This window comes from Macaca mulatta, chromosome 15 (genome assembly GCF_049350105.2).
Source record: "Macaca mulatta isolate MMU2019108-1 chromosome 15, T2T-MMU8v2.0, whole genome shotgun sequence".
Taxonomy (NCBI): domain Eukaryota; kingdom Metazoa; phylum Chordata; class Mammalia; order Primates; family Cercopithecidae; genus Macaca; species Macaca mulatta.
The window spans coordinates 36,382,143-36,397,348 of record NC_133420.1 but is presented as its reverse complement, the minus strand read 5'-3'; the positions used below and the strand labels follow the sequence as shown (position 1 = coordinate 36,397,348).

At 48.4% G+C, this 15,206-nt stretch overlaps 1 long non-coding RNA gene across 1 annotated transcript; it reads left to right on the top strand.

Moving 5' to 3' along the window:
- Nucleotides 1–1,793: 1,793 nt before the first annotated feature.
- LOC144335142 (uncharacterized) lies at nt 1,794–4,066 on the top strand. Its single transcript, XR_013405605.1, has 2 exons — nt 1,794–1,909; nt 2,505–4,066. It is a non-coding gene; the product is annotated as an uncharacterized LOC144335142 (long non-coding RNA).
- Nucleotides 4,067–15,206: the final 11,140 nt, after the last annotated feature.

Here is a 15,206-nt window from a genome sequence, read left to right as displayed (position 1 = left end):
CTCTGTCACCCAGGCTAGAGTGCAGTGGCACCATCTCAGCTCACTGAGAGCTCCGCCTCCCGGGTTCACGCCATTCTCCTGCCTCAGCCTCTCGAGTAGCTGGGACTACAGGTGCCCACCACCACGCCCGGCTAATTTTTTTTTTTATTTTTATTTTTAGTAGAGGCGGGGTTTCACCATGTTAGCCAGGATGGTCTCGATCTCCTGACCTCGTGATCCGCCCACCTAGGCCTCCCAAAGTGCTGGGATTACAGGCGTGAGCCACCGAGCCCAGCCATCCAGCCTAGAAATGTTTAAAAAGCCTTTGTTTTGGAAATCATTTCTAACTTACAGTTAAGTTGCTAAAATCAATAGTACCAGGAATACCATGTGCCTTTTACCTATAATCTCCTATTAATTAATATTTTCACCCCCTTTGCTTTATCATTCTTAGTCTGTCTCTTTCCACACACACATGCACACACATACACACACAATTTATTTTCTGAACTGCTTGAAGTTAAGTTACATACATCATAGCCCTAAAGGGGCTAAACACTAACCTAAACACTTCAGTAGTATATTTTTACTAAGATTAGGAGTATTCTCTTACGTAATCTACGTCAGTCAATTTAACATTGGCATATATTTTTATCTACTCTTAACATTCACATTCCAATTTTCTGAGTTGAACCAATAATGTCCTTTTTCAGTAATTTTCCCCTCTAGTACAGGAGGCAGCCTAGGGGCAGGGGTTGCAGTTAGCTGTCATGTCTCTTTAGCCTCTTTTAATCTGGAACATTTTCATAGCCTTTTGTGATATTTTATGGCATTGACATTTGGGAAGAATACGACCAAGCACACCCACCTTTTTCAAAAATAGAAAGGCATTTGTCTGATGTTTCCTTGGGACTAGTTTTTGGTTCTTCATTCTTAGCCAAAATCCTGCATAGAGCGTACTGAGTCCTCCGAGGAGCACATCTGGAGGCACAAGACAGCAATCTCTCCTTCCTTGGTGATGTTAATTTTGATCACTCGATCAAGGCGTTGTCCAATTTCTTCACTGTATAATTACTGGGGTTTTTTGGTCTTCTTTGCAACTAATAAGCAGTCTGTGGGGAGACACTTTGAGACCATGAAAACATTCTGTTCCTCATCAGAATGTTCCCCTAGATTTAGCAACCATGAATGATTCTTAATTGATCCCATCTTTAATGGGATGGTTGCAAAGATGATTTTCCAACTCTAGCAATCCCTCCATTTCACTGGCTGACTCTCAGAATTCTCTCGTCAGCATAGGTCCTCCTTCTCCCCCATGTTCTGATAAATCTATTTACTATTGGTATAGACTCAGATATTTCCATTTTTAAGGGTTTATATTTCATTACTTTATTATTTTGGTGCTCAAATAGTCCTAGATGTTGCCACCGGCAGCCCCTTTTAGCTGCTGACATTTCCCCCAAAGTGCTTTTGACCATTCCTTACTTTCTGGTGTAACAAAATGTCCCAGGCTCACAATGTACCTACCCTGCCCCAGCTCTTGAATTAGTCATTTCTCTGAAAAACCCTGGGGAATGACATTAAGAACCAAGATCTGAGAGCTAGTAGAATGGCCTTTCCTCTTGACCTTGTCAGCAGACAGAACTAGGAAATAAATGCATATATGTACATATACACATCCATGTGCACACAAACGTGCATATACACATTCTACAAATCATGGGTTTGCATCTGTACCTCCAATTCCATGGAACCACCCCCGGGAAGGTAGCTCCTGCATCAGGCAAATCAGGAAGAACCTGCAAATGCTCATCAGAGGAGGAGAAAGCAACCTGCAGGAGGGAGAGGTGGAGCTGCTCCCTGCTCTCTGCAACAAGCAGGGCACCCTACAGGAATAGATGAGCCCGCTAACCTGCAACACGGGGCAATGGTGAGTCTTGCTTTGCTCCCCATCAGATCATGTCGGAGATGCAGAACCCTCTTAATGGGTCTTAAATAAATCCTGGAGTGGTTCAAGCGATGTTTCATCAATAAACAGGAGTGTGCTGCTAGGAGAAAGGAGCAGGCTGAAAACGAAAACTTGGAAGGAAAGAATGTCATTGCTGATGGTGGACAACAGAATGCATGTGCTGAAAAGTCAAAGCAGTGATCCATTCTAGAACATTGGCTTGAAGTATCCAAGAATAAGGCAAAAGAGAAATAACTGGAAATTAAAGGGACAATAAATAAATGGGAATATGCTCATTCATGATAATAATTCAAGAAAAGCAAATAAAAATAACAAATACCTATATTTTTTTTGTCCAGCAATGTTTAGGTAATAGAAACACCAAAAGAATCAACCGAAAGAGAAAAATACATGAGATTTGTTAAAGAACATGTAGGGGCTGGGGTTCCCTCTGCCACTGCATGTCACATCAGATTGCAAATTTTTTTGAGGGGGTGGTGGGTATCTATCACTTCAAGCATTTGTCATTTATTTGTGTTACAAACATTCCAATTATACTCTTAATTTTTTTTTTAAGATGGAATCCTGCTGTGTCACCCAGGAGTGCAGTGGCGTGATATCAGCTCACTGCAGTTTCTGCCTCCCGGCTTCCAGAGATTCTTCTGCCTCAGCCTCCTGAGTAGCTAGGAGTACAGACACTTGCCACCATTCCCAGCTAATTTTTGTATTTTTAGTAGAGACGGGGTTTCACCATGTTGGCCAGGCTGATCTCGAACTCGGGACCTCAGGTGATCCGTCCAGCCTCAGCCTCCCAAAATGCTAGGATTACAGGCATGAGTCATTGCACCGGGCCTAGTTATTTTTAAATGTACAATAAATTACTGTCGACTGTGGTCACCCTGTTATGCTATCAAATATTAGGTCTTGTACATTCTTTCTAACTATATTTTTGCACCCATTAATTATCCCCACTTTCCCCCTCCACCCTCACCCTCACCACCCTTCCCAGCCTCTGGTAACTGTCATTCTACTTCTTATAGCCATGAGTTCAACTGTTTTAACTCTTAGCTCCCACAAATGAGTGAGAACATGCAAAGTTTGTCTTTCCATGCCTGGCTTATTTCATTTAACATGATGACCTCCAGTTCCACCTATGTTGTTGCAAATGACAGGATCTCATTCTTTTTTATGGCTGAATAGTCCTCCATTGTGTGTATCTACCACATTTTCTTTACCATTCATCTGCTGATGGGCACTTAGATAGATTCCAAATCCTGGCTATTGTGAATTGCCATGTTGCAATAAACATGGGAGGGCAGATACTGCTTCGATATACCGGTTTCCTTTCTTTTGGGTATGTACCCAGCCGTGGGATTGCTGGATCATACGATAGTTCTACTTCTAGCTTTTTGAGGACCCTCCTTACTGTCCTCCATACTGGTTGTACTAATTTACATTCCTACCAACAGTGTATGAGGGTTCCCTTTTCTCTCCACATCCTTGCCAGCATTTGTTATTGCCTGTCTTTTGGATAAAGGCCGTTTAAACCGGGGTGAGATGATAGCTCATTGTAGTTTTGATTTGCATTTCTCTGATGGTATTTTATTGGATTTGTAGCTATTGTAAATCTGATTACTGGTGGTATTTTATTTCATTTGTAGCTATTGTAAATGGGATTGCTTTCTTGAGTTCTTTATGAGACTGTTCTGTTGACATACGGAAATACTATTTATTTTTGTGTGTTGATTTTGAATCCTGCAATGTTACTGAATTTATCAGTTCTAATAGTTTTTTGAACTGCTTAGTTTTTTTTTCAAATATACAGTCATATAATCTGTAAACAAGGATAATGTGACTTTTTCCTTTCCAGTTTGGATGCTCTTTATTTCTTTCTCTTGTCTTATTGCTCTGGCTAGGACTTACAGTACTGTGTTGAATAACAGTGGTGACAGTGGGCATCCTTGTCTTGTTCCAGATCTTAGAGGAAAGGCTTTCAGTTTTTCCTCATTCAGTATGATACTAGCTGTGGGTCTGTCATATATGACTTCTATTGTGTTGGAGTATTTTCCCAGTTTTTTTGAGGGTTTTATGATGAAAGGTTGTTGAATTTATTAAATGTTTTCTCAGCATCAATTGAAATTATATGGTTTTTATCCTTCATTCTGAAGATACAATATATTACATTGATTTACATATGTTGAACCATCCTCATATTCCTGGGATTGTAAATGTATATTTATTTACGCTCTCTGTTATTAGGCTGTGGGGCTGAAGTTTTATTCAACCTAGTATAATTATCACCTAACATGATGCTTGGCCTGTGGTAGGCTCAATAAAGGAAAGGCCATATTTCTTAACCACAGAGCAATGAAAGTGGGAATTAATAAAGAGAGCTTATCCGCTGCTTGGAAATTTCATCAAAAGATGAACGGCTAAAGAAAATATCATATACATACATACACACACACATATATATACACACACACATACACATACATATATACAATGGAACACTATTCAGCCATAAAAAAATGAAATCTTACAATTTTTGGCAACACAGATGAACCTGGAGGAAGTTACATTAAGTGAAATAAACCAGACACAGAAAGAAAATAGTAGTAATGTGTGTTCTCACTCATATGTGGAAGCTAAACAAATTAATATCATAGAGATAGAAAGTTGAATAGTGGTAACCAGAGCCTGGGCAGGGGAAGAGGAAGGGAGGATAGGGAGAGGATGGTTGACAAATACAAAATTACAGCTAGATAGGAGGAATGAGTTCTAGTGTTCACTGAAGGGTGACTATAGTTAACAAGTATTTATTCTGTATTTTCAAATAGCTAGAAGAGAAGATTTTGTGTGTTCCCAACACAAAGAAATGATAAATGTTGGAGATGATGGCTGTGTAAATTACTCTGATTTGATTATTATATTATACATGTATGGAAATATCAGACTGTATAAATATTATTAACTATTGTGTCAATTAGAAATAAAGAGAAAAGATGAGATGCCAAAAGTAGATTGAATTACATATAAAATTGTAATAGAATAAAATAAGCATAAAAAGCTTTGCATTGAAAAAAAGCTTACCTGCCACTTGGAAATTCAAAATCTATGTAGAAATGTGTGTGGATGTATGTGCATGCGTATGAATGTATGTGTGTGTGTGGGTGTTTATGTGTGTGGATGTGTGCGTATGTGGATTTGTGTGTATATATGTATGAGTGTATGTGTGTACATGTGTGAGGGGGATGTGTGTGTGCATATGTGGATGTGTGTGTGCTTGTATGTGTATGTGTGGGTGTGCTTGTGTGTGGGTGTTTGTGTGTATATGTGTGCTCTTTGTGTGTGGGTCTGTGGATGTCAGTGTACGTGTGGATGTGTGTGAGGGTGTGTGTGGATATGTATGCACATGTGGATGTGTGTGCTTGTGTATGTGTGCTTGTGTGTGGGTGTTTGTGTGGATGTGTGTGCTCTTTGTGTGTGGGTGTGTGGATGCCAGTGTACGTGTGGATGTGTGTGAGGGTGTGTGTGGATATGTATGCACATGTGGATGTGTGTGCTTGTGTATGTGTGCTTGTGTGTGGGTGTTTGTGTGGATGTGTGTGCGCTCTGTGTGTGGGTATGTGGATGTGTGTATATGTAAGAATGCATGTGTGGATGTGTGTGCTTGTGTGTGTGTGCTTGTGTGGGGGGGGGTCTGTGGATGTGTGTATATGTGGATGTGTGTGTGTGTATGTGTGTATATGTGGATGTATGTGTGCGCGCTCTGTGTATGTGTGGGTATGTGGATGTGTGTATATGTGTATAAATGTACCTGTGGATGTGAGGGTGTGTGTGTGGATATGTGTGAGGGTGTGTGTGTGGATGTGTGTATATGTGTGTGTTCTTTGTATGTTCGCTTGTGTGTGGGTGTGTGGATGTGAGTGTACATGTGGATGTGTGTGAGGGTGTGTGTATTGAGTGTATGTGTGGATGTGTGTGAGGGTGTGTGGATATGTGTGGATGTGTGCTTGTGTGGGGGTGTTTGTGTGTGTGTGTCTGAGTGTATGTGTGGATGTGTGTGAGGGTGTGTGTGGATATGTGTATGGATGTGTGTGTGGATGTGTGCTTGAGTGGGGGTGTTTGTGTGTGTGTGTGTCTGAGTGTACATGTGGATGTGTGTGAGGGTGTGTGTATTGAGTGTATGTGTGGATGTGTGTGAGGGTGTGTGGATATGTGTGGATGTGTGCTTGTGTGGGGGTGTTTGTGTGTGTGTGTCTGAGTGTATGTGTGGATGTGTGTGAGGGTGTGTGTGGATATGTGTATGGATGTGTGTGTGGATGTGTGCTTGAGTGGGGGTGTTTGTGTGTGTGTGTGTCTGAGTGTACATGTGGATGTGTGTGAGGGTGTGTGTATTGAGTGTATGTGTGGATGTGTGTGAGGGTGTGTGGATATGTGTGGATGTGTGCTTGTGTGGGGGTGTTTGTGTGTGTGTGTCTGAGTGTATGTGTGGATGTGTGTGAGGGTGTGTGAGGATATGTGTATGGATGTGTGTGTGGATGTGTGCTTGAGTGGGGGGTGTTTGTGTGTGTGTGTGTCTGAGTGTACGTGTGGATGTGTGTGAGGGTGTGTGTATTGAGTGTATGTGTGGATGTGTGTGAGGGTGTGTGGATATGTGTGGATGTGTGCTTGTGTGGGGGTGTTTGTGTGTGTGTGTCTGAGTGTATGTGTGGATGTGTGTGAGGGTGTGTGAGGATATGTGTATGGATGTGTGTGTGGATGTGTGCTTGTGTGGGGGTGTTTGTGTGTGTGTGTCTGAGTGTATGTGTGGATGTGTGTGAGGGTGTGTGAGGATATGTGTATGGATGTGTGTGTGGATGTGTGCTTGAGTGGGGGTGTTTGTGTGTGTGTGTGTCTGAGTGTACATGTGGATGTGTGTGAGGGTGTGTGTATTGAGTGTATGTGTGGATGTGTGTGAGGGTGTGTGGATATGTGTGGATGTGTGCTTGTGTGGGGGTGTTTGTGTGTGTGTGTCTGAGTGTATGTGTGGATGTGTGTGAGGGTGTGTGAGGATATGTGTATGGATGTGTGTGTGGATGTGTGCTTGAGTGGGGGTGTTTGTGTGTGTGTGTGTCTGAGTGTACATGTGGATGTGTGTGAGGGTGTGTGTATTGAGTGTATGTGTGGATGTGTGTGAGGGTGTGTGGATATGTGTGGATGTGTGCTTGAGTGGGGGTGTGTGTGTGTGTGTGTGTCTGAGTGTATGTGTGGATGCGTGAGGGGATGTGTGTATGGATGCGTGTGTGTGGATGTGTACCAGGTATGCTAGCTGTGATTAAGGTGCTGTGAGTTGGTGTGGGTAGGCATAGCCTCACCTCATTGGGATGCGAGTGGGTATCTATGGACATGTTTCTGTGTGTGGTTCTGTCAACGTGTGGTTTGTATACCGGCGTGGGCACGTGTCCCATTTAAGTTTGTGAAGAGGCGTGGTAGGTGTGGTGTGTCACCTGCAGCAGGCAGAAGCCAAGGCCTGTGGCTTCCAGGAGGTGCAGCAGAGTCAGCTGCAATGTGGCCAGGCTGTGGGCTTCTGGGGTTGAGTCCCTCCTGACTGCCCCATCTATAGCCCTGCTGTAGCAGGGGGCAGCCTGGTGGGGCAAGGGACAGGGGACATGAGGACAGGGGCAGGGAGGTAGGGAGACACAGGGCAGAGGACGGGGTAGAGGCTGGAAGACAGTGCAATGCCTTGAGATGATCTCTCTGCAAGTTGCACCCAAGTGCAGCCCACAGCGCCCAGCACCTCTCAAACTGCGGCAGGGAGCAAGCTCAAGATCCTCCCACTCCTGTCTCCCTGGAGGTTTGGAAAAATAGTCCTGGCAAGGGGAGGGGGCAACATGCTCATTATAGGAAATAAGCAGCACAATTGCTTTCTGAGAAATCCGCACAGATTTCAGAGCAGCACGGGGGCTTGCGGGCTCTGCGGGCCGTGGAATTCAATGTGATATGCTTCAGCCTGTCAGCTAATGGGCTGCGGCTGGACGCCACGTGACCCAGCCTTCCCGGGGACGTTAAATGATGCTGAAAAGTGGCCCAGATTTATTTATTGGGACAGTGCTCCTGCCTGTGGGTGTGTGGGGTAATGACAAGTTATGAAAACAGGTGTGCGTGAGCAAGGGTGGAGGAGCTGGGGATTCCACACTAGCCCAGGGCCTCCGTCCTGGCCCTACTGCTGGGTCTGCCACGCACTGGGAACATGATGTCCCACCTAGGCGATTCACCTCCCCCTACCCCACCCACAGCATCAGTTTCCCCATCTGTTAAATCCATCCATCCATCCATCCATCCATCCATCCATCCATCCATCCATCCATTATTCCCTCTCACTTGTCATTCATTCGTTCCCAGAACACTCCACCTTTTGTGTGCTGAGCCATTTTCTAGATGCTTTGATGCAACTTCCACCAGAAGGACTAGGCATTGCCCTCCAGGAGTTTCAATCCAGCAGGGAGGTGAGATGGCAATTGAACAGCCGCCGTGAGAAGTATTGTCAACCTGGCCTGCTTAAAACCCCTTGAGTGTGTGCCCTTCATCTCCAGGGCCATGCTAAGTTGGAGCTGCCAGCCCTCCCGCCTGGACCCCTGCACCTGCTCCCAGCCCACTCCTCCAAGTACACTCTTGCCCCATCCAAATTGTAAGCTTGGTTATCTTTAAAAACACAAACCCAATGGTGTCATCCTCTGTGCACTCTACAATGGCAAAGAGAAAACTTGCAATGGGGCCTGTGGGGCCTGGCCCTTCTCCTGCCAGCCTCCCCCTGCCCCAGGTCCTGGCCCTACCCTCTGCTGGTAGTGGAGCCCTGCCTGTCCATCAGCACGTTTCCCTGGCCCTTTGGCTCTGGGCAGCCAAGGGCCACATCTGGTTGTGCCCACACCAGGGCCCTGGGGCCCTGAGCCCTTGGGAGATCCTGATGGCAGTGGTGTTGGTGCCCACCAGGGTCCTCCTAGGATGCCCCTCTGTGGGAGGTCAGGGGCAGGCAGAGAACCTGCTCCCCAGAAACGCCTCGATTGATAATCTGGAAAGCACGCTAGACCTTCCAAATAAAAAGGTCTCCACTGCAGACTTAAGAGGCGCACCATAATTACCTGGGAAGGGCAGGTCAGCTGCCTTTCTTCAAATGTGCATTTTACAAAGTGTTTAATGGATATTTATATGAAAGAGCAGCCTATTGGGTAAATGCATGACTGTAAATTAGGCTGAGGCCCTCCCCGCTCTGCTGTGCTGGCTGAGCTTGGCCGTCAATGGGGCCTTCGGTCCCTCCCTCCCTCATTCCTCCTACATGCAGGTCCTGAGGGCCCCTTCTGTGCCAGACCCTGGCTAGGGTGGGATCCAGATATGAGGGGGCACAGCCCTGCCTGGGGTGTACCTGGTAGAGAGTCACCATGAAGTGGCTTAAAGAGACACACCAAGGGGTGAGGGAGCCATCTGCAAGAGCGGAGGCGGTGTGCACCAACAGGCCCACATGGGGAGGGGCATTGGGGCAGAAGAAGGACCCGGACGCAGTGCTGGCCAGGTGACAGAGCAAGGGGCATTTGGGGAGTGGCAAAAAGAGTGAGGAGCCATGAGGGAGTTCACAAGAGCTGGGCAGGGCTGCCCAGTGGGTCCCTGCAGGGGCGCCACTCAGGTTATCCTTGTGTCCCTGTCCTCTGTGCAGAGTGCAGCCTTCATGGCTGCAAGTGGTGGTCCTGTTGGTTGGGGAGGGAGGTTGGCCCTGTTGGGGGGGGAGGGAGGAGGCTGGGCTCCAAATAGAAAAGACCCCCCAAATCAGGTGAGGAGTTGAGCTGAACCCTGGTGACAGGAAGCTGTTTTCTATCTGCACGGGGGTGACACAATCAGTTTGGCATCCCAGAAAGGCCACTCTGGCAGCCTGTGGAGAACGGGCTGCAGGCGGAGACAGTTGGCTGCCGGAAAATGGCCCATGTAGAATACATATTTTTCAAAACTATGGCAAAAGGCTAATTCTTTTCATCTGCAAAGATGCTACAAATCAACAAGAAAAGGACCAGTAGAAGAATGGGTGAAGAAAGAGGCTCAACTGCATTCATAAGAAATGAACATTCAGTGGCTCAAGCCTGTAATCCCAGCACTTTGGGAGGCCGAGACGGGCGGATCACGAGGTCAGGAGATCGAGACCATCCTGGCTAACACGGTGAAACCCCGTCTCTACTAAAAAATACAAAAAACTAGCCGGGCACGGTGGCGGGCGCCTGTAGTCCCAGCTACTCGGGAGGCTGAGGCAGGGGAATGGCGTGAACCCGGGAGGCGGAGCTTGCAGTGAGCTGAGATCCGGCCACTGCACTCCAGCCTGGGCGGCAGAGCGAGACTCCGTCTCAAAAAAAAAAAAAAAAAAAAAAGAAATGAACATTCAGGCCGGGCACGGTGGCTCACGCCTGTAATCCCAGCACTTTGGGAGGCCAAGGTGGGTGGATCACGAGGTCAGATCGAGACCATCCTGGCCAACAAGATGAAACTCTGTCTCTACTAAAAATACAAAAAAAGTTAGCTGGGCATCCTGGCATGTGCCTGTAGTCCCAGCTACTCGGGAGGCGGAGCCAGGAGAATTGCTTGAACTCAGGAGGCGGAGGTTGCAGTGAGCCGAGATCGCGGCACTACACTCCAGCCTGGGTGACAGAGAGAGACTCCATCAGAAAGAGAAAGAAAAGAAAAAAAGAAAAGAAAAGAAAAGAAAAGAAAAAGAAAAGAAAAGAAAAGAAAGAAAAGAAAAGAAAGAAAAGAAAAGAAAAGAAAAGAAAGAAGGAAGGAAAGAAGGGAAGGAAGGAAGGAAGGAAGGAAGGAAGGAAGGAAGGAAGGAAGGAAGGAAGGAAAATTCAATCTGTGATGAGATGCTGCCATGTTTTTTATTTATCAACAGGTGAAAGTTGGCATTCTCACAATACACTGTGTTGGGGAGGGCGGGAAGTAGAGCACTGGCTCCTCTCATACATCTGGTGGGGCCTAAAGGTGGTCCAACTTATTTGGAGGACAATATAGCACCAATATTGATTGCAGCTTAAAATGCATGTACCCTTTAACCCAGTGATTCCAGTTCTAGGACACATCGTACATGCACATAAATGCATGTATCAGAAGAGTCTTGCAACACTTTTTTTGTAATAACAGAAACCCAGAAACAATGGGGACCATTTAAGTAAGCTATAATATTATACATAACTAGAGTGCATCATATAATGGCATGCCATGACACCATTATAAAATGGACACCCCGACCAGGCGTGGTGGCTAACGCCTGTAATCCCAGTACTTTGGGAGGCCGGGGCAGGAGGATCACTTGAGCCCAGGAGTTCGAGAACAGCCTGGGCAATATGGTGAGACCCCGTCTCAATATTTAAAAAATAAAAAGAATATGGAAAGGGAGTGAACATTTTCTGGCTGGCCCTGAAGCAGAGAGCTCTTTGCCCTGCACTGAAGGCCCCTCTCTTAATGAGACTTTTGTCCCCTCCCCACCTATCAGGCACCAGGTCGAATGCAGCCTGTGAGTGCAGAGAAAGAGCTAACAAGAGTGGCCTTTCTGGACTGAGCTGAAGCCTGGCGCTGCCCTGGCAGCCTTTCTCCTGACCATGGGGTCGGGAGTCCAGGCTTTGGGGCGGCCCCTCTGGATGTCATTTGCTCACAAGTCAGTGGCCACAGGTGGTTGAAGCCAAGGGACTTTCTGACCTGCAGTCATGTGGCCAGCTGCTTCCTTCTCCAGTCAGTGGGGCTCCGCACCTGCCCTGGGCTCAGAGCTTCTATGGTGGCCATGTGACCTGGGCAGGGTGACCTTCTGCGGCCTCGGGCAAGACGCGTAACTTCTCCAAACCTGTTTCCTCAGCTGTATAAGGGGTGAAATTCCACCTGCCTTGCCATGATGGCTGGGGTGACGCTGGCGCCTGGGACAAAGTTCGTCCTCAGCACATGGTCACCTTTTTCTCCACCAGCCTCCTCTCACTCACTGCCTGGCCCATTTATCCCAGAGAAGGAGGCTGTCTCAGTGATCTCAATGTTGCTCCCTATGTCCCTTCTGCTGTTACCTTGCTGCCAAGCACAACAGCTCTCAAAGGTTAGATCCTCTTGGGCAACCTAAGTCCTGCCTGCTGTGTGAACCTCACTGAGTTAGGACGTTTCTTCCAGGACTTTGAGTTCAAAGGCTTTGCAGACAGGTTGCTATTCGAGGTCTCTCCCAGGGCCTCCACTTCCACATGTGCCCGGAGCCCATCCCCTCTGCAGAGCCGCCTGCTGCTGCAAGGGGGCCTTCAACACCACGGCACAGCATAGCTGTTTGGAGAGTGGGCTCTGTGAGGCCAAATTCCAAAACCCGCCTGGGCACGGACAACCTGCACCACCTCGGGCACGCCACTGCACGTCAGCTTTGAACCTCAGCTTCCTCTACTGTAAAGCAAGGCGATAACAGGAGTAACCACCCAAGCCTGTTTCTCAGATGAAATGAACTAACGCCATAATGTGCCCTGCATGGGTCTCGACCTTGTGGGTACGAGACCCTAGCCATGAATTGAGAATGTGCTTTACATGTCCCCACCCCCACTGTCTATGTTAATTGTGACACAACTTCCAGCAGCTACAGGAGAAGCCCGATGTTCACAGGGTTCACTGCCTGTGAATCCTCGGCTTTGCGGAAGGCCTGCGCTCCTCAGCAGGGAGCCAGGGGAGCCTGGCTCATCGATGCAGGGTAACTGGAGATGGCTTGGCCAGAGCCCCCTCTCTAGGCCAGATGGCCCCTGGAGCGTGGTCTCAGTGCTCTGCTCCGGCCTGGGAAGGGTCGGCACTCTTTCCGGGACCTCCAGCCCCTACCTCCTCAGGGGAAAATGTCAGCCGGCTTTGGACTCAGTTTTCCAGGTGATGGGGAAACTGCCCGTGCGTGGAGCTTGGAGCTGAGCGGTACCCAGGCCACAGAGCCTAGGATTGGCTTTCTTGGCGGGAAGGCACAAGATTCCCCTAGCTCCCCTGTGGCTCTGGAGTCAGGAGATCCACGTGACCTCCATCTGCTCCAACTCAACCGAAAAAAGGCGATGCGGGCGGGGGGCGCTGTGTGCGGCCCGGAGACAACCATGGTCATTTCCTTGGCGCAGCCATTTTTTGTGAAGATTGAAGGGGAGAAAAACGTTATTCTATTGAAACAAAGAGGAATTGTGGCAAAAACAACACTACGTGTTCACCAAATCTCATTTTATTTTTGTCTGCTTGGGTGCCCAGGAAGGGCGCATGTCCCACTGTCCCAGCACTTCCATCCGGGCCACGGGACTGCCTTCCGGCCAAGGGCTTGTGGGAGGAGGTGGAGTCAGCCCCTCCCTGAACAGCATCCCCTGAGGACCCCTCCTGCCCTCTCATCTTGCCAGAAGCAACTGGGAGGCGTGGTTGAGGAGAAAGAGACCAGCGCCTCTCTGTGGAGAGCCATCCTGAGATCCAGCAGACCCACATGAACCTTTGATTTCGCACGAAGTAAACCTCCGCTGTGTTAAGCCACGGAGCCTCGTGGGTTTGTTGTCTTTTCAGGGTAGCCTAACCTAGCCTGGCTAATATGCGGATGTCATATAGAGCAGAATGCAGTATTTACAGGACTTTTAAAGCTAAAACAAGTGGCTTCAAATAAATGGCTGCTTGTAGCTGGCCTCTCTGGGACATGCCCTCAGGTTTCTGACCTGTCAACGTCTGGGGTCAGTCTCCTCCCAGCACAGCTGGCGATGGATCCAGTGACCCACTGATGCCACCCCTCCTCCCCCGCCGCTGGCTCTGGAAATAGCTCAAAGCAGGTTTATTTAAGTGGTGGGTGAGGAGCTATGACGGGAAATTCTTCAGTGGATCCTGTCATCCACCCTGGGTATCTGATGATTAGCGCCCAGTGACAGGTGAGCCCAGGGCCGGGCGCGGAGGCTTCCAGCGGCCGTTCTACCAGGGGCGAGAGAGGCCAGGCGATGGACTAGATGTCTGTGTCCCTCCCAAATTCATCTGATGAAATCCTAGCTCCGTTTAGGGAAGTGGGGCCTTGGGAAGTGACTAGGTCATGAGGGTGGAGCCCTTGTGAACAGGAATAGTGCCCTGGGAAGAGACCCTAGAGATCCCTGTCACTCTCTTCCTACCATGTAAGGATACAACCGCTCTGCAAACCTGGAAGAGAACCCTCGCCAGGACCCAACCATGCAGGGACTGTGATCTTGGACTTGCAGGCTCCAGAACTGGGAGAAATAAAATTTCTGTTGTTTATCCGCCGCCCAGTCTACGGTACTTCGTTATAGCAGCACAAATGGATTAAGACACCAAGCCAATCTCCGGAGGGGGGTGTCACAGCTACTCCCTGGGCCCAGTGTGAGCCAGCCCAGCACCTGAGCACCGGTGCCAGCATGACATACACATCCTCCAGGGCAGGGCCTGGGGTCCCAGCTGGGCTCAGGTGACCTTGGATGAGTTACTTCTGGGCCCCCAGCTAAGTGAAAACCTGCAATTTACCACACAAGTAAAAAATTAGAAAGGATGATGGCATTTTAAGCTTTTTTTCTTACATGCAACCCCAATATATAAAACAGCTAGCTGAGCTGCTCTAAGATTCCGTGGGATCTAGCTTGAAAACCCCTGGGCCAGAGGCTCTCTGGGCTCCCTTCTGTAGGTATTTGGTGAGGTGATGGGCTGAGGGTGGTGCTGGCTTCCGCCCCATCCCTCTGATCACACAGGGCAAAACCAGTTCCTTCATTGAAGAGGCCTTATGTCCTCACTTGCTGGGTATTGGGGGCAAGACCCCTCCCCTCTCTGGGCTTCCCTTGCCTCATGCGTAATATTGAAAGGCAGGCATCAGCAGCTGCGGATACACCCTTATTGTAAAGCCCATCAAGTAAGAATGGGAAAGCTGCAGTCGTCTGGGTTAAAGACAGAGGTGGGGCCTGAGCCCTGAGGGGATCCTGTGGGGCAGGCAGCATTGTGAAAGGGCTCCTTGTGGCCTCCACAGTCCCCACTCCATCCTCCAAAGACATGCCTGGCCTAAGCCAGCCCTAAGCTCTCACACTGCCCTAGCTGCCTCCCCTCCAGGCTGCAGGGCCACGGGCAGGCAACCCCGGGTTTCTCCAGCAGAGAGTGGCATGACAGCTCTGCCACACTGCAGCGCCATGACCTGTGACACAGGAGCCTGGGACCGAGGTGCTGGTACATCTGAGGAATGTGCAGAATCTGAATGGGTCATTAAAAAGTGAACTGGGATCCAGAGGACCACAGGGGTTACCCGTGGGAAACAGGGCCT